We start from the raw sequence: 27,707 nt of genomic DNA on the forward strand, positions 1-27,707 counted from the left end.
CACAGTGACTCTGTGTATCCCTTTCATCTTCTTTTAATGCTTCCTGTGTCATTCAATGTTTTGCCCATAACTTGTTGAACCCATTGCCCTGGAGTCGATTCTGACTCATAGAGACCTTATATGACAGAGTAGAACTGTCCCATAGGGTTTCTAAGGAGAACTTTGTGGATTCGAACTGCCAACCTTCTGGTTAACAGACATAGTTCTTAACCACTACGCCACCAGGGTTTCCATTTTGCTCATAGAATCCTTCAATAATGGAACTCAAGGCTTGAATTTTTACTTACCTTCCTTCAGCTTGAGGAATGCCAAGTATGTTCTTCCCTTTTGGTTTTCTAACTCCAGGTCTTTGCACATTTCATTACATTACTTTGTCTTCTCAAGTCGTCCTTTGAAATCGTCTGTTCAGTTCTTTTACTTCATCATTTCTTCCATTTGCTTTAGTTACTCTATGTTCAAGAGCAAATTTCAGTGTCTCTTCTGATATTCATTTTGATCTTTTTTCCTGTCTTTTTTAATGACCTTTCTCTTTCTTCATGTATGATAGCCTTCCACAACTCATCTGGTCTTTTTCAGTCATTAAAGTTCATTGTGTCAAATCTATTCTTGAGATCGCCTCTAAATCCAGGTGAGGTTACTGAAGGTTGTACTTTTGTTTTTGTGGCCATTTTATTTTTTCTTCCAAATGGAATTCTTTTTTTTTTTTTGTATTTTAGATGAAGATTTACAAAGCAAATTATTTTCTCATTAAACAATTAATACACATATTATGTTGTGACACTGGTTGCCAACTCTATAACATGTCAACACTCTCTCCTTCTTAACCTTGGTTTCCTGTTATCAGCTTCCCTGTCCCCTCTTGCCTTCTCGTCTATGCCCCTGAGCTTATGTGCCCATTTAGCCTTGTTTTGTTTTATGGGCCTGTCTAATTTCTGACTGAAGGGTGGACCTCAGGAGTGACTTCAGTACTGAGTTAAAAGGAGTGGTGATAAAGGGCATGCTTGTTTTTTTCCTGTTCTTAGGGGGCATGTTTTCAGTCTCTCTCTGTTAAGAATGATGTTTGCTGTTGGTTTTGTACACATGCCCTTTATTATGCTGAGGAATTTCCCTTCTATACCTATTTTATTGAAAGTTTGTATCAAGAAGGTGTTGGACTTTATCAACTGCCTTTTCTGCATCAGTTGAGAAGATCATGTGTTTCTTTTATTTATGTGGTGGATTACACTGATTGATTTTCTAACGTTGAACCATCCTTACATACCTGGCTTTTTTTTTTTTTTAATATATATATGTTGCTAAATTCTATTGGCTAGGATTTTATTGAGAATTTTTGCATCTATATTCATGAGAGATATTGGTCTGCAATTTTCTTTTTTGTGGTGTCTTTGCCTGTTTTTGGTATCAGGGTTATGCGGGCTTCAAAAAATAAATTTAGAGGTATACCTTCCTTTTCTAGTTTTGAAATCATTTGAGCTGTACTGGTGCAAGCTCTTCTCTGAATGTTTGGTAGAATTCTCCAATGAAGCCATCTGGGCCAGTTTTTTTGTTGTTGTTGGGAGTTTTTTTTTTTTTTTTAATTACCTTTTCAGTCTCTTCTCTTGTTATGGGTATATTCAGATTTTCAACATCATTTTGTGTTAGTTTGGGTAGGTAGTGTGTTTCTAGAAATTTGCCCGTTTCCTCTAGGTTTTCAAATTTGTTGGAGAATAGCTTTTCATAGTACTCTGTTATGATCCTTTTTATTTCAGTTGGGTCTATTGTAATGTCCCCCCATTTCATTTCTTATTTGGATTATTTGCATTCTCTTCTGTTTTCTTTTGCCAGTTTAGCCAATGATTTGTCGGTTTTGTTTATCTTTTCAAAGAACCAGCTTTTGGTTTTGTTGATTCTTTCTATTGTTCTTCTATTCTCTATTTCATTTATTTCTGCTCTGATCTTTATTATTTCCTTTCTTCTGGTGGCTGTGAGCTTCTGCTGTTCTCTTTCTTTTTGTTAAAGTTCTAAAGCCAATGTTTAGATTTTGTCCCTTTCTTATTTTTTGATGTGTGTGTCTATTGCTATAAATTGACATCTGAGCACTGCCTTTGCTGTGTCCCAAAGGTTTTGGTACAATGTGTTTTTATTCTCAATTGATTCTATGAATTTTTTTTTATTCCATCTTTGATTTCTTTTATTAGCCACTGGTTTTTAAGTAATATGTCATTCAGTTTCCATACATTTGATTTTATCCTTGCTCTTCCTGCTATTAATTTCTGCTTTTATGGCATTGTAATCAGAGAGGATGCATTGTATTACCTCAAATAAGGTGTATTGAACTCTAATATGGGGATTGGTCAGTTTTGTCATCCTGCTATTAGAATGAGCCATCCCAGAGGAAGAAAAAGAGGATCTCAAAAAAGAAGCACCAGGAATGGAGTGTGTCCTTTGGATCTGGGATCCCTGTGCTGAGATCTAGGAGATACAGAGTGAAGCTGTTACACAGGCAACTGTGAGAGACAGTGGCAGGACACAGCAGGAATTAGGAGACAGGAGCAAGATTGCTGTTGTGAGGCTTCCTGATCCACAGTGTGGGGAAGCTGTGCATCTTTAGGCACGAGGCTTGCTGGTGGAGTGGGCATGAGGCTTGCTGGACACTTATTGGCAGAGCTAAAAGAGTTTTTTAGTATGTATCTGAGCAGAACAGAGGTCAGGCTGAGGGGCCAAGAGGCAAAGAGTGGAGAGAGACCTGCCTGCAGGCACAGCTGAGAAGAGGCTGTCCTAATCAAAGAACTGTATCCTGAACCTTTTTGAACCCGAATTGTGACCTGTTACTTGCCTAATAAATCCCATAACTGTGAGTGTGATCTGTGAGTTCTGGGTGGTCACTGCAACAAATTACTAAACCCAGCAGAGAAGTAGAGAGTGCTGTGGGAGCAATGATAGGAGTCAAAATTGGAAAAAGTTTGGAAGGAGCAGGTTATGGCTGACCATCGCCTCATAGGAATGAACCTTGGGCTGTTGCTCTTGACTCTCCTTCCCCATTGTGAAGTTAGATGAAGAGCTCAGATGACTCTGCTTCATCATTTTTACAATATATCAAAACACTGTTTACCAAAATTTCTTTCTATTTTGTATACATTGTAGTACAAATCATTCATCAAATTAATAATTTCAAATTGTTTGTTGAATTTTAGAAATTGAAGCAATGTCAGTAAATACATCAAGACTTTATGTAATCCGACAAAAGAAATTGTATGATACCATTTAATTTTCCTAGCACCTATCACTTTGTTGCAGCCAGAGAGTGACTAGCTACTCTGCCACCTCTTCTGAATGGCACATGCCTTCCAATCAGTGTTTCCTGTAATGACTGGTCCACAAAGCCAGCACCTTGGGAACTGCTGATTATGCTTCCAAAAATGCTACCTGGTTTGCCACCTGCTACACTGCCCCCACTGAAGTTGAGTTCTTTTGAAGCGCTGGGTGGATAGAATACATGCTGCACCTGTCCCACCTGTCACTTTAATCCTCTTAGTGACCACTGGTAGCATCTCTACCAGGCCCATGTGACTGCCAGTGTGGCCAACACCATGCAGATTAACTGATACAGAGTTATTTGAATATTTTAATAATTGTTACCACAATACATTGGTGCAAATTTGTTGATCGAAATAACTGAATATATAGGCCTAGAAGCTTTTTTTTCTTTTTTTTTTAAATGTTTGAGCATTTGATTAACTCTTTAGATATTAGGAAGGACTCAGGCTGTAGTATATATATATATATAATTTAGGAAATTCACAAAACATTTTAAAGAGCTGCATATGTTTAATAATAAGAATGAAAATGTTTATAAAAGCATGTTTACTCAGTTGAAACAACACCTTTTCACTTTCTGTCTGAATGACTTCTGTTTGGTTGATTTATGAACACGTTTTGATCTTTTCTGATGTAGTTTAACATTTGTTCAATTATCATATTCCTAACACACATTTCATAGGCATGTTTTATGCTCCTTCTTCCCTTTGTTCTCTTGGACAAATTGACTGATGTTGACTCCATTTGGGATGTGCAATATTAAAGGTTAAGTGGAGATTATGCAAGTGAAACAAGCCATCAGGATGAAATTAGAGAAGTTCAAAGGAAAAATAATGCAGAAAATGTGTTTAACAAAGATAGAAAGGAAAAAGTGGCAGGATAGTAAAATAAAGATAGAATGTTGGCTGCTTTTTTTAACTTTTTTTTCCACAAAATATTTTCATTCCTGTGTGCGTATAGCAAGTATCATATCATTGTTATCTTAACTGACTGAAAAAAATCATCGTACTAAAGTCATTACGCCAGAGAAAGGAGTATTTCCTTTTTTTTTTTTCTGTGCTTTCTACTAATTTGCAATATAATCTTTTAACAAGTTTAACTTGATTTTCTCATTTTCTGAATTAAAATAAACTTTTGTATTTTACTTAGAAATAGTTCTCAATGTCTCAAGTATCATTCTTTTTATGATTTGTGCCTTTCAATTTTCCCTTGGCTTTATTCTCTCTTTGACATTCTGTAGAGGCTTTAACGCACAATCAGATCATAAAGAGAAATGTAGGATCCAGGTCGAAATTCACTTTCTGTGTTTTCTCTCCTCTCTCTCTCACTATGAGAGACACACCTATCAAGCTAAACATTGATATGATATGCAGACATTCTTTGCTAATATCAACAACGCGCTCTTAAAATGATAGGGTATAATTGTTAAAACCTTTTAGAAAAATACACCTGCGCGCACACACACACACGCATACACATGCATATACATAAGCTTAACCATTTGATTCAATACGTAAAATCTATGGGCCGTTTTTACGACTTAGCATTTTTTTTTTTAACTTCGAGCTTCTGTTCTACTGAATTAGTTCACTCTTAGTTCATATTAGATATTAGTAAAGTTCTCAATTGTGTGTCATTTATTAATAGAGGTTTTTGTGGACTTCAAAATGTAGAGCAGAAATTATCTTTTTTTGCAGAGATATTTGGGCAAAGTTAGTTTGTCTTGAAATTCAAACTCATAACAATAGAAATTTTATTTCAGTAGTAAAAGTTTTTATTTTAAATTGGATAATGCAGTGTAATGAAGAGATTTTACATATAAAACAGTAGAGACAAGTATGGCAGGCAGAAAATGACAGGGAGAACACTTATCCTTTAAGAGTAGCCATGAAAAATATTATCATGACTACAGAACCTTATTTTTCTGTGTGTTATTTTGGAGACATAATACATTTCAGACTTCAGAGGGTATAACTTGACTCCGAAACTTGGGAGGGAGTCTGTCTACCCTCATAACTTGGCCAATTTTTTTTTTTTTTCCTTTTATAATTAGAACTGTATTTCTGAACTGGGAACATAAAATTAAACAGAAGGGAGCAGAAACTTCAATTACAGGTGTTATTAAAACACAATATTACTTGCTGATTTCTTCTGTCATCTTTACACACATAAAGCTGAACATTTAGTTATCTGGCTATGGCAGTAATTTTAGCAAACACACACATACACATCCCTCTTTATTTATGAGTAAAAAATATATGTTTTCCCTTATATTATTTTTACCTTTGAATTTATGCTGTGATTTTAATGGGCTTTGTAGCACATCACATTGAACAAGGAACGGGTAGAAAAATATTTTTGTATGCAGTACCAACCCCCAAGTACCTCAGGTAATAATTAGGATAGAGTGAAGGGAGGTTACAATGGATTAAGCCATCCCATTTTGACTGTAGTGATTATGTTTCACAGTGGTTACATGGGCCCCTTGTGGACTGTAAGAATTAACATGCCTCCAGAAAGGAACAGCCTAGCCCTTCTCAAAGAGTAATGTTAGTTTCTTTATTGTATGCTGTCACTTCACAACTTAATATTTGAGAATGACTCCTCTCCATGATTATCTATAACTCAGGCAAATCTCATGAATATTACTGAACAAAAGTTATCAGTGGTAGTATACCCCAACTGCAGATTTAGTTTGTCCACCCTTTCAAAACAATGAGTCTGGAAATGCCACCATAAACTTATAACTGAATATGTCATTTGTCTTACTAAAGAATTCTCAACCGAAATCAGGTCCATTCAATAAGAATCAGCCTCACTGAATCAGTCTCATGTTTGCATGTACATATGTATATACATATATATGTATGTATTCCAAGAGGAACCACTTAGCATATTTATGTTGAAATAATTCAACTCTGGGATTAGTTTTTTTTTTAATTATATTGTTTTGTTTTCCACATTAAATTTTTCTTTTTCTCGAAATAAAAATGCTTTAATTTGTCCATCCCTTCTTTCGATCAGTTTCAATGTTTCATTATAAAAGTAACAACTTTCAACTAAGTGAAGGTCTGGTGGCACAGTGGTTAAGAGCTTGGCTGCTAACCAAGACGTCAGCAGTTTGAATCCACCAGGCACTCCTTGGAAACCCTATGGGGCAATTCTAGTCTGTCCTGTAGGGTCGCTGAGTCGGAATAGACTTGACTGCAATAGATTTTGTTCTTTCTGGTTCAGCTAAACTGCCCCAGTAATACTTAGCATCCTGAAATAATTAGCACAGATACTACCTTCTTAAAAAGTACAATATTTATGACAATACTTCGGATGTTTTCAGATAAGATATATGCTTTACTGGAAAACCTTACATGAAACTTTATCTGGAACTTGTAAATTGAATTTGGATGAGTCAAAAAATCTTAGTAGCTAAAGCTGGGATAAATGTGAGGGACTTCACCTCAAAGATGTAGCATTTATTCTGGATGTAATGAATATAAATCAATTATAAAGTCTTAGGTTTCTTCAGTATGTTCTAGATTTAACCATGTATTTTCATTGAAATATTTTCTCAGTTTTTCTTATGAGAATGATAGGCTCAGAGTTGTGAATTGCTTCTTTTACGTTGATATCTAATGTCAAAGAGAAAAATTAATAAGACATTTTACTTTGATTTTAAGGTTTTTCTTACCCATGAAACCAAATATTAAATGTAAAAATTCCTGACCCAAAATTAATCCTGCCACTGGGTGTTTTTTTTTTTTTTTTTTCACACAAAGTTACTAATCTTTGCTTTCCTGTTCAAAGCCAGGCCTACTTAATTTAAATTTCAAAAGTTATGACTGCAGGTGGGTGGAGGGCCAGAGACTACCTTGTGGCCTGACACCAGTTTATCTCAGTAAAATGTAGAAGGCAGGGATCCACCAATCATGTTAAGATTAGTCAGTGGTTGATCGTCTATGCTTCTCCCTCTGTAACCCAACTCCACTCAGGTTCTTGTCCTGTCTTATTAGCCGATTGGATTGAAATAAGATGGACACTGATTGCAACGGAAACAAAGTGGCAAGTTTATTGTCTGCGCATACAAGAAGCGCGTGGGGTCTAGTGACCTTAAGGCCACGTGCTCGCTGACTAAGGGGCCGGGCAGCTTTTTCTTTCCAATGGCGTCAGGGGGTTGGGTTTGGTACCCAGAATTTTCCGACTTTAGCCCTCCCATGCCTATATTTGGGATTGGGGGGGTCAGTTGAAAGATGTGATTTCAATCTGTGCATGCTTCAAGGTGTAACTAGGGCTAGTCAGTGGAGGGAGCCACTACCTGCTGTGACTTCCTGCTCAAAACAAGCTTGTGGTTAGCAAGACAAAGAGAAGGGGGAAGGGGTGTTGACTGGGGTTTTCAATATGGCTGAGCAGCCTGTTTCAATCCCCCTTTTTTATTGTAGGTTTCTCAATCTTGGGAAACAGGGAGCCGAGGTCTAAGAAGTGGAATTCTTGTGTTGTCTGAGTTAAACTGTTTTATCTCTCTTGTATTTATGGTGGCCCTTTACTAGGCTGTTGTGTCCCTTCTTGATAGGATGGGTCAAAACTTCTGAGTAACCGTCATTTGGAGCTGGAACTTTTGAATCACTTGACATGACTCTACCCTTCAGAGGAGAAGGCACCAACTCATTAAGGCATACACCAAGACACATAAGCTTATCTAGAGAAAGGAACAACGGAAGCAAAGGTTAAAATAGAAATTAGTAAAAGGGCTAGAGCAAAAGCAATTCTTAATACTTTTATCGTACTTATTTTTATGATACTTATTTACCAGTCTTTGTTTCATCTCTTGAGTAGCCACTTTAGTCTTTTCACTGGTTCATATTTTTTAAAAAGGCAAAAGTGGGAAGCAGACAAGCATATTGTTAGTTACGTCTTTTCAGGCCTTAAGAATATTATAGGGTATAAAATGAGCAAAACCATTGAAAGCTTCACCTTTTCACAAATTGGGTAGAACCTGTGATCTTATATTTTGAACTGTCTTTTTTAATGATCATTGGTACAGGCTTCTGTTATGACAGTCAGGAGGGCCTTCATTGGTCCAACAAATTTCTATTTACTAGGTGTTAACAGAAAAAGATAAGAGTGGAAAGTCTTTTTTTGTTCTGGTTTATGTGAAAGTTTCCCTACAAGACCTTTTCTAAGATGATTCTATCTATTGTCTTTATACCTCAGGACCCAGTTCATGTGTCCTTGTGAGTCCAGCTCTAGCTGGGTCACATTCTCTATGCACAAGGACAGGTAATAATGACTCTAATATTATTTCTTAAACCATTTCTTATTTTTGGCTGGAGATTGGACATACCACATCGCAATACCTGGACTTAGTCAAGCTCCTAGATGGCAACCATGACAGATTCTTTAAACTCACGGTGCTGGTTTTCCACTGGATACCATCTGGTTTTTCATCAGGATCTTAAGAGCGAAGTTCTCATTAATTGTATTGTTTAAGTGAGCAGGCTCAATGTACACCAACATTTTAGCCCGAGGCCTTCTTTTATCTTTCAGGTGTCTAAGGCAATACGATAATATATAATAAAAAGACAATAGGATAAGTTTTTATTATGCCTAATACTACCAGGATGTAGACTAAGAATATTACTTGTAGTAGTACAAATAAATCTGGTGTTTGTAAGGGTATTACTGTGTGTGACCAAGTAGCTTGCTATCCAATTTATGTATATCCTGTTCTATTTCTCCCGTATTATTTATCTACATGTAACAAGAGGTATTTGCTATAGCACATGTTATACTTTCTTAGACCAATAAATAAAAATCTAAGGCTATTTTGTTATCTCATGTCACCTTGGCTTAAAGAGGTAGAGATCACTGTTGTGTTTCTGTCACTAGCAACATCACTATGTCTGTTATTTGTCACATAGTGATTGATAAATTTCTTAAGATTTCTCCAATTCAAATATATCATAAGTAGGAATTAAATTTACTAACCATACCTTGAGTGTTGGACCAATGGGCTTTCTTTTGACTCTCGTTTTACAAAGTATAACAAATTATTACCTTTCTAGTATTTACTATGAATATCTAAAGATAATCTTAAAGTTCTCAAAGCGTACTCATTGCCCAGATTAGCTAAGGATCTAAACAAGAGATTGTCCATGTAAATTCATTATTAGTTGGAAAGGGATCATCTAAACTTGTTTAGTTGGATCTACCACACAAAAACATATCATTTATAAAGCACACAAAGTTTGTCTAGAGAAAACAGAAGGCATAGAAAAATTTATATATGACAAACAAGTTTCTATTAAAGAATATGTGATTAGCAAGGTAATACAGGATGGATTTCTCCTGTTGGAGCTCTCTAGTTAATCTGTCTAAAACATATTAAGTGTTTTCCCTGACACAAGCTGTCTCTCACTGATTTACTTATTAAGTCATGGGTCACTTTCTCAAAAGCAGAAGTGGAATTTAAGACAAAATGGAGTCTGAGTCATGAGGCTGATCTCTGAGAACCTGATTTCGTTAAGTTCATAATTTTCTATATAGCAAGAGGGTAAGAGTTTGATTACAAGCATTAGACAGGTATTTCATACATTGTCTTGAAAACTGATTAAACCGGTTACTGATTTACCTTAAATATAACTCTTTTTTTTTTTTTTTTTTTTTTATAACTCTATTTACTGATCTTTGGAGTCAGTTTCTCAAAACAGACTGAATTCTTCAAAAAAAAAAATATAACACCTGGAGCAAAATGGTCTTGTTAGTTTATCTGGACAATTGTTTGACTACTAGTGGCTTTAGGAATCAGTTTCTTCCTCAAAGCTCAAGGTTTAAAAGGACACCCAAAGGCGATGGCCTATGTAGGTTGTCCCAACCTCTATGAAAGTTAGAAATCTGGATTTTAGGAAAATTATATACTGTTTTTCATGGTTCCCTCTTTGGATCAGGATCTTGTAATAGAATCTTTGATTAAAAATGTTTAATAAATGGTAATTGGGCACTATCTGGTTTTTAAGATCTCAGGCACCATACAGTAAATCAGGAGGTAGAATAGAAACACTAACACTAGGCCAATTGTCTGAAATAATCAATGAAATCATGGCTCTGAGGTCTTTGAACCAAGGAAACAAATCTCATGAGGTGTTTGTTTACACATAAGTAGCATCAGTAACTGTTTTTCATGTGTCTCAGTAACAACTACATTCTCTCAAACCTAAGATTGTGTATTAATAGAAACACAGCAACATTTATCTATTAAGGAACAAACTATTCTTTGAGAGAACTAATAGAAAATCTGATGTTACTCTAATTTGTAATATCATAGCTCAAATTCTAGACATCTTTCTGGTTATGATATTCATAACTTTGCTAAGTTTACCAAAAGGAACTTCTAATTTGAGAGTTAAGATAATTAAACCCATTAGGTAGATAATTTAGGAGAAAAGAGGAAAATGATTTTTTATATCTAGAATGTAGGACCTTAAAGTATTATTTCCAGAAAGAAAGACTTTAAAATATCAGAAATATTTTTACATAAAACCCATAGCATCGTTTTGTTTACTCAGTCTTACGTAGTTAACGTCTGTTGCAGGTGATCCTTGATCCACTGCAGTTTGCAAAACCATCAGCTTCTGTATATAAAAAAAATAGAGTTCTGGAAATCTTGATTGAGTCTAGTCACAGCCTTTTTTTGCAAGTTCAATACAGTCCGTATTTTTTGTTGAGATATTCTGGTTAAATGTTTTCGGAAAATCGGCAAAGTAAAAATTTATCTGTAGATGACAAAACTTATTATGGCCATGATTAATTTATAAACATAACTCTTAATAGTCAAAGGCCTGATAGAAATTAATTACAAGCATAATGTAAAGGCCAAGTAAAATCAGTTTAAAAAAAACATTTTAGATAAAAATATTTTTAAATATACCCACTAATAACCATATTTTTAAAGAACTTCTGACATAACACATAATAATCTTGAGACATAAAACCATATAGTCAGTATATGCTAAGAATATATCAAGATTATCAAGTCTCCAAATACCTGAAAAGTAATAATAAAAAAAAAAACTTCATAGGTAAATGATTTGAACTCTCCAGTAAAACTATTGGCTTTGATGATGTTAGATTAAAAAAATGAAGTTTGAACCAAGTTGGCAATAAAGAAATAATAAAATTATGATGTAATATTATGCATTTGTTGTCTAATATTAGGCAAAACATAAGAGGAAATACTAACATATAAATTTTAACCCAAAGAGAAAGAATTAGCACTTCTCTTGATTTTGAACAACAGGTTCCATGTATTTTATAACATGCTAAACAAACCTTTTCAGCACTTTCATAAAAATTTGGTGGCTTTCCATGAAGTTTCAAACTTGTCAAGAGTTTGTCATAAGTTACTGTGAAACAATACTTGCTATTTCACCAAAGATCCCAAAATAAAAACCTTAGCTTTTTTTCTTCTTAAAGCCATGTGGCTTGGTTTCTGACTCAGGTATCTTATTCTAATGAGACCAAACCTTTGTTTTAGTGGCAGGTTACATTAATAAATAAACTGTTTAACTCAGAAATGAAAGAAAATTTTGTTATTTTAACAGCGAGAAACCTAATTCTTTGTTTTATGTGCTATAAAAGCTCTTAAAAATCTCATAAATTAAACGATTAAACTTCAGACAGAAAAAATTTCTTTTTAATAAACTTCTCAAAAGTTGTCTTTGTTGTATATCTCTTATAGTACACCCCTTTAAATGGCCAAAAATGAACTCACATATGAGCTGACCCAAATGTAACACACACATATATCCTTTCTCTTGTGGTATAAAAAGCAAAAGTATATAAGCTTAAATTACGACAAATATCTATTAACTCAACTCAACATCAGTAAGTTATCTAAAAGGTCTTAGAAATTATTTTAAGCCTGTATACCATAAAACATAACAAATTGAAATAAAGTTGCTTTAAATATTCCAAGTTTTCATTTAACTTTTACTATTTCCCATATATGTATATATATATATATTTTTTTTTTTTTTTTTCCAATCTAATTTTAGCCCTTAAAGATTTCATCAACTGGCTTTGGAAATCACAAAGTCTCTGTTTAATTGACCAATTCATTGATATGGCTATAACCTTTAAGTCTTTGGCTAGGGTTGGAAACATTTTTCTAGGCCATTTTCGGTGTGTCATTCTGATTTTTATTTGACTTTGGTGGCTGAGGGCTGGGGACTGAGGAAGCCTGATTGTGTCCCGCCCTACCTACCTCTTAAATCCAGGTAGAAGACAAGATTAGGTCGTCCTGATTCATTGACATATGTTTAAGTGCACCTAGACATTTTGAAAGGCAAAACAATTTCTTTCTCTTTATCTCAGAGTAAATTTGGCAGGTCAGTTCTATTAGCCAAGAGATTTTTAACCTTATACTTCTTTCAGTTTTTTAGCGTAATAGGAATTTATTTGTCTCATGCACTGCAGCCAAGAGTTTTCTCAGCTCTGGGAGAGAAACTCTTTCTAAAATCTTAACACTGTGCCCAGGGTATTCTCTATATTGTGATTCAGATCCCAGTCTAGGCTGAAAATCTGTTTTCGCCATGTATCTCTCCCTTATGTATTTTTTTTTTTTTTTAAGAAAGAGGAAAAATAAAACACAAAACAAAACTTTAAGGCCACGGAGGGACTCTCAAGCTTATTTTCTTGGGCTATTCTCAAACGGAGACCTACATCTACAACCCACAGCTAGGGCTGGTAATGCTTGGGATTACAGTCTTCTCAGGGGTGGAAAAAAAAAAAAAAAAAAAAACACCCTTTTCTACATGGAAAGGAAGAGGAAATAAAATACGGAGAGCAAAAAGAGTAGAGTGGGTACTAAGATGAGAAAGAGGAGAAGAATGTTCTGAAAAACCGCAGAGGGACTTGAACCCCCAAACCGCCAATGGGGCGAGGGCCACTTAATTAGACGAGAGTGGGTCTCAGTGGGCCGGCTACACATTATTTCCCTCGTTTTTATGGGGTATGGTCTTAGGACTGCGCTTTGCCACCTCTTCTTGCCTAATTCCCCAGACCAGTGGAACAACCTGGTCGAGCGCACTTACCTGAAGTTAGAGGCCTCTCCCGTCCAGTTTCTGTTCCCGAGCTGAGGTGGGGACGCGGCGGACTTTGTCCCCAGTGGGAATCACAGTAGCGGTCCAAGACTCCTTACCAATCAAATGAGATCGGGGCGCACCTTAAGGGGTATATCAGGGGTCCGGATACTCACCGTCCAGGTTTCACAGTCAGCCGTCCTAGCGGAAGTCGCCAGAATTTGTAACCCAACGCCACTGGAGTCCTTGTCCTGTCTTATTAGCCGATTGAAATAAGATGGACACTCATTGCAACGGAAACAGAAAGTGGCAAGTTAATTGTCTGCGCATACAAGGAGCTCTTGGGGTCTAGTGACCTTAAGGCCACGTGCTCCCTGACTAAAGGGCTGGGGAGCTTTTTGTTTCCAATGGTGTCAGGGGGTTGGGTTTGGTACCCAGAATTTTCTGCCTTTAGCCCTCCCATGCCTATATTTGGGGTTGGGGGGCGGTCGGTTGAAGGATGTGATTTCAATCTGTGCATGCTTCAAGGTGTAACTAGGGCTAGTCAGTGGAGGGAGCCACTACCTGCTGTGACTTCCTGCTCAAAACAAGCTTGTGGTTAGCAAGACAAAGAGAAGAAGGAAGGGATGTTGATTGGGGTTTTCAATATGGCTGAGCAGCCTGTTTCATCTCCACTTTTTGTAAACTTCATTGCAACTAGCCTACTTCCAGTCATTTGCTTTTTTTGGAAGCACGTTGGTCACCCTATATGCATGTAGAATAGCTGCTCAGAATAAATCTTGTATTCCAATTTGTTTGAGTTTTAATTATTTTTAACACTAATAACACAAGAATCTATCAAGTAATTCCAAAAGAGAACACTTTGGTTCTTGGATCTCAGTATTCTTTAAGATTGGAGAGAATCAAAGGAGTCTTCTTAGATTCTAATCTGAATAGCTTCGTTTCATATGTTCATGGCCACAAAATTAACCGAGGGAGCAATGTTTAGCCAACATGATATTTTGTGCCTAGAATGAGAATCAAACATTGAGAAATAATGTGTTTATAAATGATTGATGACAATAAATTAAACCCAGTAAACTAAGGAAATGTAAAAAGAAGAGTCATTGTTCTAGAATGAAAGAAAAAATGGTGTAAAGAGTTTCCTGGTTGAATTTGCTCACTGATTCATTATTTTAACAATCATTTATTGTACGTCTATTTGATATATATTATGTACTGGGTTAGGGTCCCTATGAATCAGAATAGACTTGATGACAACTGGTTTGTTTTTTTGGTATGTGCAAAAAAAAAAAAATTTTTTTTTTTTTACTGGCATAAGCGTTGGGTATGCACCAGTTAACAAAATATCATCCTCCCTTCAATATGTTATAAATTTATAGGTACTACATAAATAAATAAAATCTAAAATATAGCATAATAAATTCCATATTAATATATGTCTAGTTGGGGTTAGGGAGCTGTAGAATCACAGAGAGAATCTAACTCAGTCAAGGAAGGTCATAGGTTGGGAAAAAATTACCAAGAAATAACATTCATGTTGAGTTCTAGGAGTTGGCAAAGAATATTGGGGGAGGCAATTATAAAGAAGATTATAAAAAAAAAGAATCTAGAAATTTATATTTCTAGAAAACCTTAAGCTACAAGGTGTTCATAAAATCTTGGCCGAAGATGAATATGAAGATGTTATCAGAGGCATAGTATACTTTTATTAATTGTGATCATCATTAATTTTATTATATTGGACATAAATGAGCCAGTGTGCTTAGAGTTGTTTTGTTGTTTGCTTGTTTTGTACTGAGAGGTTTAACTGTTATTTTGAATCTTCATAAAAAAACATTCATGATCCTAAACTGTCTTGGGTAACATACTGTGCAATAAATGTTAACTCAGCTGGGTCGAGTACCAACCTCAGAACAATTGAAAGAACGGACTGACTTCTGGCTGACCCCTAGGATATAACCTCTAAGCTTTTGGAATATCTCACTTGATAAGAATGCCTTTGCATACCTGGGACTCTGGGCCATGCAGATAGTTTATATTAACAATGTGACATACGGTGGGGGCCATAAACCAGAAAACAAACCCATTGCCCTTGACTAGATTCCAACTCATAGCAACCATATACAACAGAGCAGAACTGCCCCATAGAGTTTCCAAGGAGCAACTGGAAGATTCAAACTGCTGACCTTTTGGTTAGCAGCCACCAGGGCTCCAGTGGGGACTATAGGCCATAGCCTTAAAAAAAAAAAAAAAAAAGGCCATGCTTTATCAGTTTGCTTTCTGGAAAGACTGGAGATTGAGTAAACTAAGCTAAGTCACACGGGTGTTCCATGCCTATGTGACCAACTCCCAATAAAACCATGGATACCAAGACATGAGGAAGCTTCCCTGGTTGGAAATACTGTGCATATGTTGTCACATATCATTTCTGGGAGAACTGAGTGTTGTCCATAAGGCTCCACTGGAAGAGGACCACTGGAATCTTGTACCTGGTCTCTCTTGGAGCCAGGTACAAGGCATCTTTTGTTTTTGCTGATTTTAATCTGCATCCTTTTGCTTTAATAAATTATAAACGTGTGTATAAGAGCTTTATTGAGATTTGTGAGCCCTTCTAGTGAATAACTGAAACTGCGGGTGGTCTTCAGTACCCCAACACACATATCACAAAGATTTTAAATTGGGCATGGGTAATTCTGATTGCAGTATACAGGATGGATTGAAAGATACAAAGCTGAAGAAAATAAGCTATTTAAAAGCTCCACAAGAGTGCAGAAAATGCTTAAAATTTTTTCATTACTGTGTGTACAACTCTAGAACAGAGTCTGACAAATTAGTAGGCACTCAATAAATACTTGCTGAATTAAAAAAAAAAGAAATATTACAGTATTGAAATCCCTAAAAATAAAGCAGTTGCTGGTAGTAAAGAGCAGAGAGAATTTATATGAAAGATATTTAGAAAGTGGAATCATCAGAGAAAATGTATCAGATTTTGACGGGTTGAGAGAAGAAAATAGATGAGTAAATGTTTGTTCCCAGGATTTTGACCTGAGCTGCTGGGTGGAATTACAGTGCTATTAATTGAGGTAAGAAATACAGGGTAAGGATGTGTTTGTTTCCCTCCAAGTTCATTTAGAAGTTAAGGGCAAAATATCATTCTTCTCGTCTATGAATGCTGAGGATTAGGATACATTTTGACTAAAAAAATTACCTTCAGAAAAGCTATGTGTACTGATTCTATTTCTTCACGTAGGTAGCTTTAATTCCCTCTTAAAAGAATATCCTCAACTGAATATGATATTTTCTGACAAAATAGGCAAAAGAAAATTGTTTCAGTACAGCTATTCTTCTTATCATCTAGCAGCCTAGTTCACTATGATACAAGCTTTGAGTAAATCTCTCGGTCAATTTCTCACTTTGAAAATGTGTTTCAATCTTTCCATATTTTTTTTCTGATAATATCGTCTTCATTTACATCTTCTTTCTTCTCCCTTTCAGCTTCATTAGCCATTTGTAAAGAGAATGACAGTGGACACAGAAGAGAAACACTTTAAAAAGAGAAAGAGCCATGCTTGTGACAGACTGGATGAAGGAAGCAGGGAGACAGACTCATAATAGAAACCAGTTTTTAAAGTGTGGAATAGAGGGATGAGTTAGGACAAAATTAAAAAAAAAGCAACTAAGAAGTGTTTATTTGTTTTATTATTTTTAATCAAGCTTTTTTTATTTTTGGTACCAGTTCTCATATCATTAATGAATATGTTATGCTGATCAAGTGAAAAGCAAAAAATACATATTTTAATATAATAAACTGGCTACTTCCAAATGATTTCTGGAGAAAGCTCTGAGGAGAGATAGTTTGGTTGACAGATGTCTGGGGGCATATGGGTGTCTTTAATCTGTGATGACATTGCTCTTTACCCTCAACAGAAAATCCCTTTCTGCTAAGTGTCCTGAAGATGCTATTCCTGGCTGACTGTTCCTCCATAGTAATAAGACCACATGCTACTTCCCTGCCCATAAGCGTTTTTGAAATGCTTTCTCTGTTTTACACCTACCTCAGCTGACATATTTTCCAACAACTTCATGTGTTGCTTTTAAAATAACTTAATTCAACTCTCGTAGACAAAAAGAAACATTTCCTTTCTCTGGACATTTAGGATGAGATGGCGGCACCAGAGGTCTCAGTAACACCGCTTCAGGGAAATATTTCTAGGATCTAACACATTCCACAGAGAAAAAGAAGATGAAAAATTGGCCTTTTTCTGAAAATGTGATAAAAGCAACATGACACCAGAAGAAAACTAACAGAGAATGGAGGTAGCTCTACCTAGGAGACCTCAAGGTCAGCACATATTCAAGTGCAGATCAGAGAATGAGCTTCCCCAGAAGAGGAAGCAGGAGATCTGAAAGAGAAATTGTTCCAAAGAAAGGAAGTGCTCTATTTAACACAACATGACTTCCGCATCGGTCAATTCATTTTTTTTTTTTTTTGGTTTTTGCTCTACACTGAAGAAAGTATCGCAGCCCAGTGCCTGAAGAGAGCAAGCACTTCCTGGCCCCTTCTGCAAACACACTATGAGGTCACTTTAGCATGGCTAGTTATCTTTGGATGAACAAATTCAATGCTTCTGAAGAGAATGTCTTGCTCTGGAGGGAAATTACAGTCACTTAAAAAGTATTTTTAAAAATCCATAAATGAAGCCCAATTGTAAAACACAGATCCAAGTGATTTTTTTTTTTTTTTTAAATTGAAAGGGTAGCAATGATTTGTGCTGAACTCAAAACTATATTCTAATGGTAGAGTATGACTTTGAACATCCAGGTGATTATTTATACAAAGAAAATCTAGCATTTTTTTTTTTTTTAAAGGAGGTATAAACACCGGAGATAGTATCTTAGGAAAATAAAATAACAAAACAAAATAAAAATTAAAAAAAAAAAGCTGTAAACTACAAGAGTGAAAAAAAAAAAGGATGCAAGATCAAGCAAATAATACTGATGTGAAGAAGTTATATACAGGCAGTCCCCAGGGTATGCACGAGATCTCTTCCTACTTGTGTCTTTAAGAATTTATAGGTAAGTTGAAACATTTGCATACGGTTCTTATTTAACCTTACTTTTTTTGAACCCTGGTGGCACAATAGTTAAGAAGAGCTCAGCCGCTAACCAAAACGTCTGAAGTTCAGATCCAGCAGACACTCCTTGGAAATTCTATGGGGCAGTTCTACTCTGTCCTAAGGGGTTGCTATGAGTCAGAATCAACTCAACAGCAATGACCTTGGTTTAGTTTTAATGCAAGAGGAGTCTTGATGGCACAGTGGTTAAAGCACTCAGCTGCTAACCAGAAGGTCAGGAGTTTGAACCCACCCTGGGAGAACGATGTGGCAGTCTCCTTCTGTAAACATTTACAACCTTGGAAACCCTATGGGGGTAGTTCTACTCTTTAGAGTCTCTGAATTGGAATCAGTAGGTTTGTTGGCAGTCGGTTTGGTTGGTTTTGGTTAGTGCAAGAAAAGGCTTGAAGGCTTTTCAGTAATTTAAAATTTGCACATGCAGAACAAGGGGATACTTTGTGGTTTAACGTTAGAAAAAGTGTGCTTCAGGATTGCATTCTTTCACTATACTTATTTAATCTGAATGCTGAGCAAATAGTCCGAGAAGCTGGACTATTTGAAGAAGTAAGGGGCATCAGGTTCTGTTGTACATAGGTTCACTATGAGTATTGATAACTTGCGTTATGCAGATGAGATAACCTTGCTTGCTGAAAGTCAAGAGGACGTGGAGCACTTGTTGATGAAGATCAAAGACCACAGCCTTCAGTATGGATTACACCTTAACATAAAGAAAACAAAAGTCCTTGCAACTAGACCAAAAAACAGCATCATGATAAAGGGAAAAAATATTGAAGGTGTCAAAGATTTCATTTTACTTGAATCTACAATCAACACCCATGGAAGAAGCAGTAAAGAAATCAAATGATGTATTGGGCAAATCAGCTGCAAATATCTTCTTTAAAGTGTTAAAAATCAAAGATATCACTTTAAGGACTAAGATGTGCCTGACCTAAGTCATGGTGTTTCAATTGCCTCGTACGCATGTAAAAGCTGGACAATGCATAAAGGAGACTGAAAAAATAATTAATGCCTTTGAATTATGGTGTTGGCAAAGAATATTATATATACTATGGACTTCCAGAAGAACAAACAGATCTGTCTTGGAAGAAGTACATCCAAAACACTCCTTAGAAGCAAGGATGGCAAGACTTCATCTCACATCTTTGGACATGTTATCAGGAGGGACCAGTCTTTGGAGAAGAACATCATGCTTGGTAAAGCAGAGGGTCAGAAAAAAAGAGGAAGTCCCTCAAAGAGATGGATTGACACAGCGACTGCAACCATGCGCTCAAGCATAACGATTGTGAGGATGGTGCAGGTCCCGGCAGCGTTTGGTTGTGTTGTACATAGGGTCACTATGAGTTTGAACGGATTGGAGAGCACCTTACAACAATAACGATCATCTCTTGGCACATGTCTAGTTGATTTGACTCCTGTGTTCGCCATCTGACAAGGTCCATGTGTACCGTATCTCTATGTTGTTGAAAAAAGGGTATTTGCAATGAAGAAGCTGCTGATCTTTGAAAATTCCATCATGCATTGTTTCTATCACCAAGGCAATGTTTTCCAACTACCGACCCCATTTCTTTGATTCCAACTTCCGCATTCAAATCACCAGTAATTATCAATGCATCTTGATTGCATGTTTGATCAAATTCAGACTTCAGAAGTTGGTAAAATTCTTCAATTTCCTCATCTTTGGCATTAGTGGTTGGTGCATAAATTTGAGTAATAGTAGTATTAACTGATCTTTCCTTGTAGATGTGTGGTGAGTATACTATCATTGACAGGGTTGTACTTCTGCATAGATCTTGAAATATTCTTTTTGACGATGAATGTGACACCTTTCCTCCCAAGAGTCTTTCAGTTTGTAGTGCTGTGATGGCTTGAATGTTGCTGTGATGCTAGAAGCTATGCCATCAGTATTTCAAACACTATGTGATCACACATAGTGGACAGATTTCAGCAGAGCTTCCAGACTAAGACAAAGAAGATGGACCTGATGGTCTACTTCTGTAAAAAAATAAAAATAAAAAAGACCAGTGAAAACCTTATGAATAGCAGCAAAATGTTGTCTGGCATAATGTGAGAAAATGAACCCCTCAGGTTGGAAGGCACTCAATATACGAGTGGATAAGAACTGCCTCCTTTAAGTAGAGTCAACCTTATTGACATTGATGAAGTAAAAATTTCAAGACCTTCATTTTCTGATGTGGCATGACTCAAAATGAGAGGAAACAGTAGTAAACATACATTAATAATTGAAACATGGAAGTTGGGAGCTGTCAAAAGTGAAATGGAACACATAAAGGTTGACATCCTAGGCATTAGTGAGCTGAAATGGACTGGTATTGACCATTTTGAATTGGACAATCATATGGTCTACTCTGCCAGGAATGACAAATGACCATGGAAGCAGCACTAAAGACATGAAATGATGTATTGCATTGGGAAAATATGCTGCAAAGACCTCTCTGAAGTTTTAAAAACCAAAGAGGTCACTTTCATGACTTAGGGTACGCCTGACCCAGGCCATAGTATTTGAAGCTCATATGCATGAGAAAACTGGAGAACAAAAAGGAAGCTCAAAGAAAGTTTGACAAATTTGAAATGTGCTGTTGGCAAAGAGTATTGAATATACTATGGACTGCCAGAGAAACCAACAAATCTGTCTTGGAGGAAGTACAGCCAGATTGCTGTGTAGAAGCCAGAATGGCTAGACTTTTCTTGCTTTCTTTGGACATGTAATCAGGAAAGACCAATCACTAGAAAAGGACAACATGTTTGGTGAAGTAGAGAATGAGGGAAATCCTCCATGCAAAGCATGGATATAATAGCTGCAGCAATGAGCTCAAACGTATCAAAAATTGTGAGGAAGGGCAGGGCTGAGTAATATTTCCTTCTGTAATACATAAGGTCACCATGAGTCACAGTTCACCCTCTGGCAACAGCAACAAAAACAAATTTTATGTAAGGAGTTCAGGGTAGTGGAAAAGACTAAGTGATCAGCTATTATCTAAAAGGTTGGTGGCTTGAATCCACCCAGATTCACCTCAGAAGAAAGATCTGAGGATCTACATTCCAAAATCACAGCCATTGACAACTTTCTGAAGTGTAGTTCTAACCCAACACACATGGGCTCATCATGAGTCAGAATCGACTTCACCAAAATAGGCTTGCTTTCTTGTTTTGTAAATATTTGTAAATTTCATTTACAGGGTGGATGGTTGCTCACACACCATAGCACAAATGTTTAATAACAGAATCACCAATCAAAGGATGTGAAAAGAGATACCAGAAGATTGAATTAAAAAAATTTGTTTCACAAGACCCATACCTTACTCCATGCACAAAAACGAGCTCAAATTGGATCAGAGACCTAAATATAAAATCTAAAATGATAAAGATCATGGAAGAAAAAACAGACAATGTTAGGAGCCCTAATACATGGCATAAACAGTACACAAAACATTATAAAGACTGCAGAAGAAAAACTAGGCAAATGAGAGCTCCTAAAAATCAAGCACCTATGCTCATCCAAAGACTTCACCAAAAGAGTAAAAAGTTTTTAGCTATGACATTTCCGGTCAGCATCTGATCTCTAAAATCTACATGATACTGCAAAAACAACTACAAAAAGACAAATAACCCAATTAAAAAATGGGCAAAAGATATGAACAGACACTTCGCTAAAGAAGACATTCAGGTAGCTAACAGATATATGAGGAAATGTTCATGATCATTAGCCATGAGAGAAATGTAGATCAAAAATACAATGAGATTTCATCTCACTCCAACAAGGCTGGCTGGCATTAATCCAAAAAACACAAAATAATAAATGTTGGAGAGGCTGCGGAGAGATTGGAACACTTCTACACTGCTGGTGGGAATGTAAAATGGTACAACCACTTTGGAAATCAATTTGGTACTGCCTTAAAAAGCTAGAAATAGAACTACCATACAATACAGCAATCTCACTCTTTGGAATATATCCTAGAGAAATAAGAGCCTTTACAAGAACAGATATATGCACACCCATGTTTATTGCAGCACTGTTTACAATAGCAAAAAGCTGGAAGCAACCAAGGTGCCCATCAATGGATGAATGGATAAATAAATTATGGTATATTCACACAATGGAATACTACGCATCGATAAAGAATAGTGAGGAATCTGTGAAACATTTCATAACATAGAGAAACCTGGAAGGCATTATGCTGAGTGAAATTAGTCAGTTGCAAAAGGACAAATATTGCATAAGACCACTATTATAAGAACTTGAGAAATAGTTTAAACTGAGAAAAAAACATTTTTTTATAGCCACGAGAGGGGGGAAGGAGGGAGGGTGGGAGAGGGGTATTCACTAATTAGTAGATAAGAACTACTTTAGGTGAAGGGAAAGACAACACACAATACAGGAGAGGTCAGCACAACTGAACTAAACCAAAAACAGTTTCCTGAATAAACTGAATGCTTTGAAGGCCAGCATAGTAGGGGCAGGGGTTTTGGGACCATGGTTTCAGGGGACATCTAAGTGAATTGGCATAATAAAATCTATTAAGAAAACATTCTGCATCCCACTTTGAAGAGTGGTGCCTGGGGTCTTAAAGGCTAGCAAGCAGCCATCTAAGATGTATCAATTGGTCCACCTGGATCAAAGAAGAATGAAGAACACCAAGGACAGAAGGTAATTATGAGCCCAAGAGACAGAAAGGGCCACATGAACCAGAGACTACATCATCCTGAGACCAGAAGAGCTAGATGGTGCCAGGCTACAACCGAAGACTGCCCTGACAGGGAACACAACAGAGAACCCCTGAGGGAGCAGGAGGCCAGTGGGATGCAGATCCCAAATTCTCAAAAAAGACCAGGCTTAATGGTCTGACTGAGACTAGAAGGGCCCCGGTGGTCATGGTCCCCAGACCTTCTGTTGGCCCAGGATGGGAACATTCCTGAAACCAACTCTTCAGAAATGGATCGGACTGGACAATGGGTTGGAGGGGGATGTTGGTGAGGAGTGAGCTTCTTGGATCAGGTGGACGCTTGAGGCTTTGTTGGCATCTCCTGCCTGGAGAGGAGATGAGAGGGTAGAGGAGGTTAGAAGCTGGTGAAATGGACATGAAAAGAGAGAGTGGAGGGAGAGAGTGGGCTGTCTCATTAGAGGGAGAGAAATTGGGAGTATGTAGCAAGGTGTATATAAGTTTTTGTGTGAGAGACTGACTGGATTTGTAAACTTTCACTTAAAGCACAATAAAAATTATAAAAATAAAAAAAAATCTGTTTCATAGAAATAAATTCAATATTGAACTTGGGTCCAAAAAAAATGACCTGTGCTGTAAAGTTGTGAAAGACTGGTATATATACATATAAATACATTTGGAGGCTTTCTGACTGTGGAGTAAATGTGAGCTAGTAGTGAGATTTGGTTGCCGAAATGATACAATGTTAGGCTTCATTATTAGTATTATTTGGTGGGCAGTGATAGTCCCACTCTGCTTTGTACAATCTATTGTCAGACTACAAATGGTACACTGTGTTCCATTCTGTTGTATAACTGTTTAAGAGGCAAAAACATAAATTGACACATACTCAGAGGATAGTAGCCAGTAGTATCTTGTATGAATTTGAAGAAGTGGCATACAAGGAAGGGTTAAAAGAAGCAGAAACACTTAATACAAAAATGGGAAATTGGAGTCATGTGCAAATATAACAGCACTAAAACATTAAAGATGTGTAAGGAAGTTTAAAACAGTTTTGCCAATTACTATTGGTAATATTTTTTGACACAATTTTTTTTATGCTCTTTGGTTGATCCACAAGCGAGTACTTGAAAGCATTCTGAAGATAATGGTGGACTGCTTTAGGAGATGATGAGCTTCCAAATACTATCCATATGTGCAGGTAATATGTTCAATATTCAAGTGTTCAAAGTGCACTTGAACCAAAAGGTTGCCAAAGTACTTCTCAATCGACCAGTGCTAATTTTGTTCCTAAATAATAAATCCTTTTTATTAGCTCATTGTCGTTGTTGTTGTTAGGTGCCATCCAGTCAGTTCTGACTCATAGAGACCCCATAAGATAGAGTAAAACTGACCATAGGGTTTCCAAGGAGCAGCTGGTAGAGCTCTAAACTACTATGCCACCAGGGCTCCCTATTCATATCTAAATTAAATCTGTTACATAGAAACTTCTGATTAAATGAAACTGAGATATGGTTAAATCACCTTTTCAATTATGTATTAACTCCATTGAAACCTTCATGGGTATCAAACTGTTGATTTAGTGCTTTACTAGTTGCCCATGAAGATTATGGATAAATGGTACAAGGCAGAGCATATCTTTACTATGTAGACATAACACCATCCATTGCAGCTGAGCCCATTCCGACTCAAAGCAATCCTATAGGACAGAGTTGAACTGCCCCATAGTTTCCAAGGAGTGCCTGGTGGATTTGAGCTGCCAACCTTTTGGTTAGCAGCCATAGCGCTTAACCACTATGCCACCAGGCTTTCACCATGTAGACATAGGAGATATATTTTTCTATCCACTTTCTATAGTTATTTGATATAAAATCTAATTTTTAATAAAAATATTTGTTTCATAAAACCAAACCAAACCCGTTGGCAATTGAGTTGTTTTTGACTCATCGTGGCCTTATAGGACAGAGTAGAACTACCCCACAGGGTTTCCACAGAGCGGCTGGTGGATTCGAACTGCCTGCCTTTTGGTTAACAGTGGAGCTCTTAACCACTAAGCCACCAGGGCTCCATTTGTTTCATAGGCACACACAAAAATACGTGGACTCTATTTCATTTAAAGTGATGGTTTAAATAAATACATTTAGTTTCAAAAAAGGAATAAGAAATGTGTCTTTTATTCTTGGGTGGAAATTCTAAGCTCTATTAAAATATACATATACATATATCAATAGTTTTTTTTTTTTTTAATCTTATTTCAGGTATCATTTGCTTCAGGGACAATCATCTCTCAAAGGAGTTTAAAATGATTAAAAATCAGTGTATAAAGTTGAGACTCCTCTCTGGTCCATTTCTTGGATGATTAAGTTTGGGTCTCAAAAATGTGTCCTGATTTCTATTTCTATTTAACAACTTTGTTGTATGCCGTGAGGAAAATATTGGGTTTCATTTTTATTATTTTTTAATAATTTGTAAACCAATACATTGGAAACCAGATGCTAGAAATTACATTCTCTGGATAACAAAGAATATTTCTGTTGAATCTGTACCCCTTAGAAAAAAAATTTTTTTTTTTTAGCAGTCAATAAAGAATATTCATTTGTTTGCATAGCAAATATAAATATAAACAATAACATATACATAATTATTTCACATGTAATTAAATATGAATATGTATATAATTAAAAATAAATTTATTATTACAGTTGTTATTATAATGTTATTTTCCTTATAATTTTGGAATTGTACCTAGCCTAACCCTCCCTCTATCGTGCCACTGTCTGATTTCTACTCTCACCCTTGATGCTTGTGGTCTGCCGTCTCTGGACGCTGTTGACTGGATCAGAAGTGAATGTATGATATCCAAAGGGCGAGCTGGTCCAGTAAGTTTGTCTTTGCTTAGTATTGGTACATGAAGGGACTGGGACAGTCAAGTATAAGCATAGGATCTGTTCCATTTTGTGGATTGAGGAGCTGAGGGGACCAATTTGGGGCAGCCATTATGGTCTATGGGCAGGTGGATCATGAGAGCCAGATTACAGAGAGAACAAAATAATGACTATTATAATAAGCAGAGATCATAAGATGAAAGTGAAAGGAGAGAGATAGAGAACTTATCTTATTCTAGTTGATTTTCCTGTGTTAGTTCCGTGCGAACTCTTACAGGATTTTCTGCCTTATGCATTCCATACAATCTTCCAATATCACTCCAAAATTAGCTTGAATATATTTTTGTTTCTTTAACAGAATGGACACAGGAAACCAGGGTGGAAAGGGGGGGTGTGCTGTCACATTGTGAGGATTGCAACCAATGTCACAAACAAATATGTGTATGAATTTTTGAATGAGAAAATAACTTGAGCTGTAAACTTTCACTTAAACCAGAGTAAAAAAATAAAAGACTCCCTCATCAAAACATACAAATAAATTAAATTTTGCATCTTAAATATTTATTTTATTTTACAGTTGAAACTGAGGCCCTGTGAGGTTATACTACGTGTTCATATTTATCCTATCAAAATATTTTTGTAATGTCACGTTATTTTATTTTTTATAAATGAATATATTTATGGAAACATAATTATAATATAATAAAATATCCTGATGGTAACTATTCAGGTTGATGAGTTTTGATGATTTTATACTCATGTAACTTCCATGAAAAATAATACTAATAATACTTTCATCACCCTAGAATATTCCTTTTTATCCATTTTCATCAGTTTCTACCCTGAGGTTTCTGACAGCCACTTTCTTATTTCTATCGGCTGTAGATTAGTTTTGCTATTATTCTTAGACCTCATACAACCCTATGACTCTACCAAATCCATTGCCAGCGTGTTGATTCTGACTCATAGTAACCCTGTGGAATAGAATAGAGGGGCCCCAGAGAGCTCCCAAGGCTGTAAATCTTTACAGGAGACTGCCACATCTTTTCCCACAGAGTGGCTGGTGAATTTGAACTGTAAAACTTTCAGTCAACATCCGAACATTTAACCACTGTGCCACCAGGGCTCCTCTATGACTCTCACATGCCTGAATTTTGAGCACTATAATTTTTTTAGATTTATCTATATTTTTCCACACATCAGTAGTTCTTTCTTTTTATTGCTTTTTTCTCACCAATGTCCTCTCCTTTTGCTCCAGTTATTTTGGCTTCTGCTGTGTTCCTTTGAGATGGGAGCATGCTTCTGCCTCAGGGCTCTGCATGGTTTATTCTCTCACTTCTATTAGGTCTCTGCTCAAATGTTGTCTTATTTGTAAGGCTTCCCCAGATCACTCTATTAAATATGAAGTATCATCCAACTGCTCCACAATACCTCTTCTCCTTCTCTTACTTCATTTCCTCCCCTAGCGTTCATCATCATCGCATGTACAGCTTTTTTTTTTTTTTTTTTTTGCCCCACTAGGATGCAAGGACCATAAGCGCAAAACCTTTGTCTCATTTGTCTATTGATAGAATTCTATGTCTAAATTTTTCACTAGTATTTTGCAGGTACTCAAAAATAACAATGAATTGTCCCTCG

Source organism: Elephas maximus, chromosome 18, assembly GCF_024166365.1.
Source record: "Elephas maximus indicus isolate mEleMax1 chromosome 18, mEleMax1 primary haplotype, whole genome shotgun sequence".
Taxonomy (NCBI): Eukaryota; Metazoa; Chordata; class Mammalia; order Proboscidea; family Elephantidae; genus Elephas; species Elephas maximus.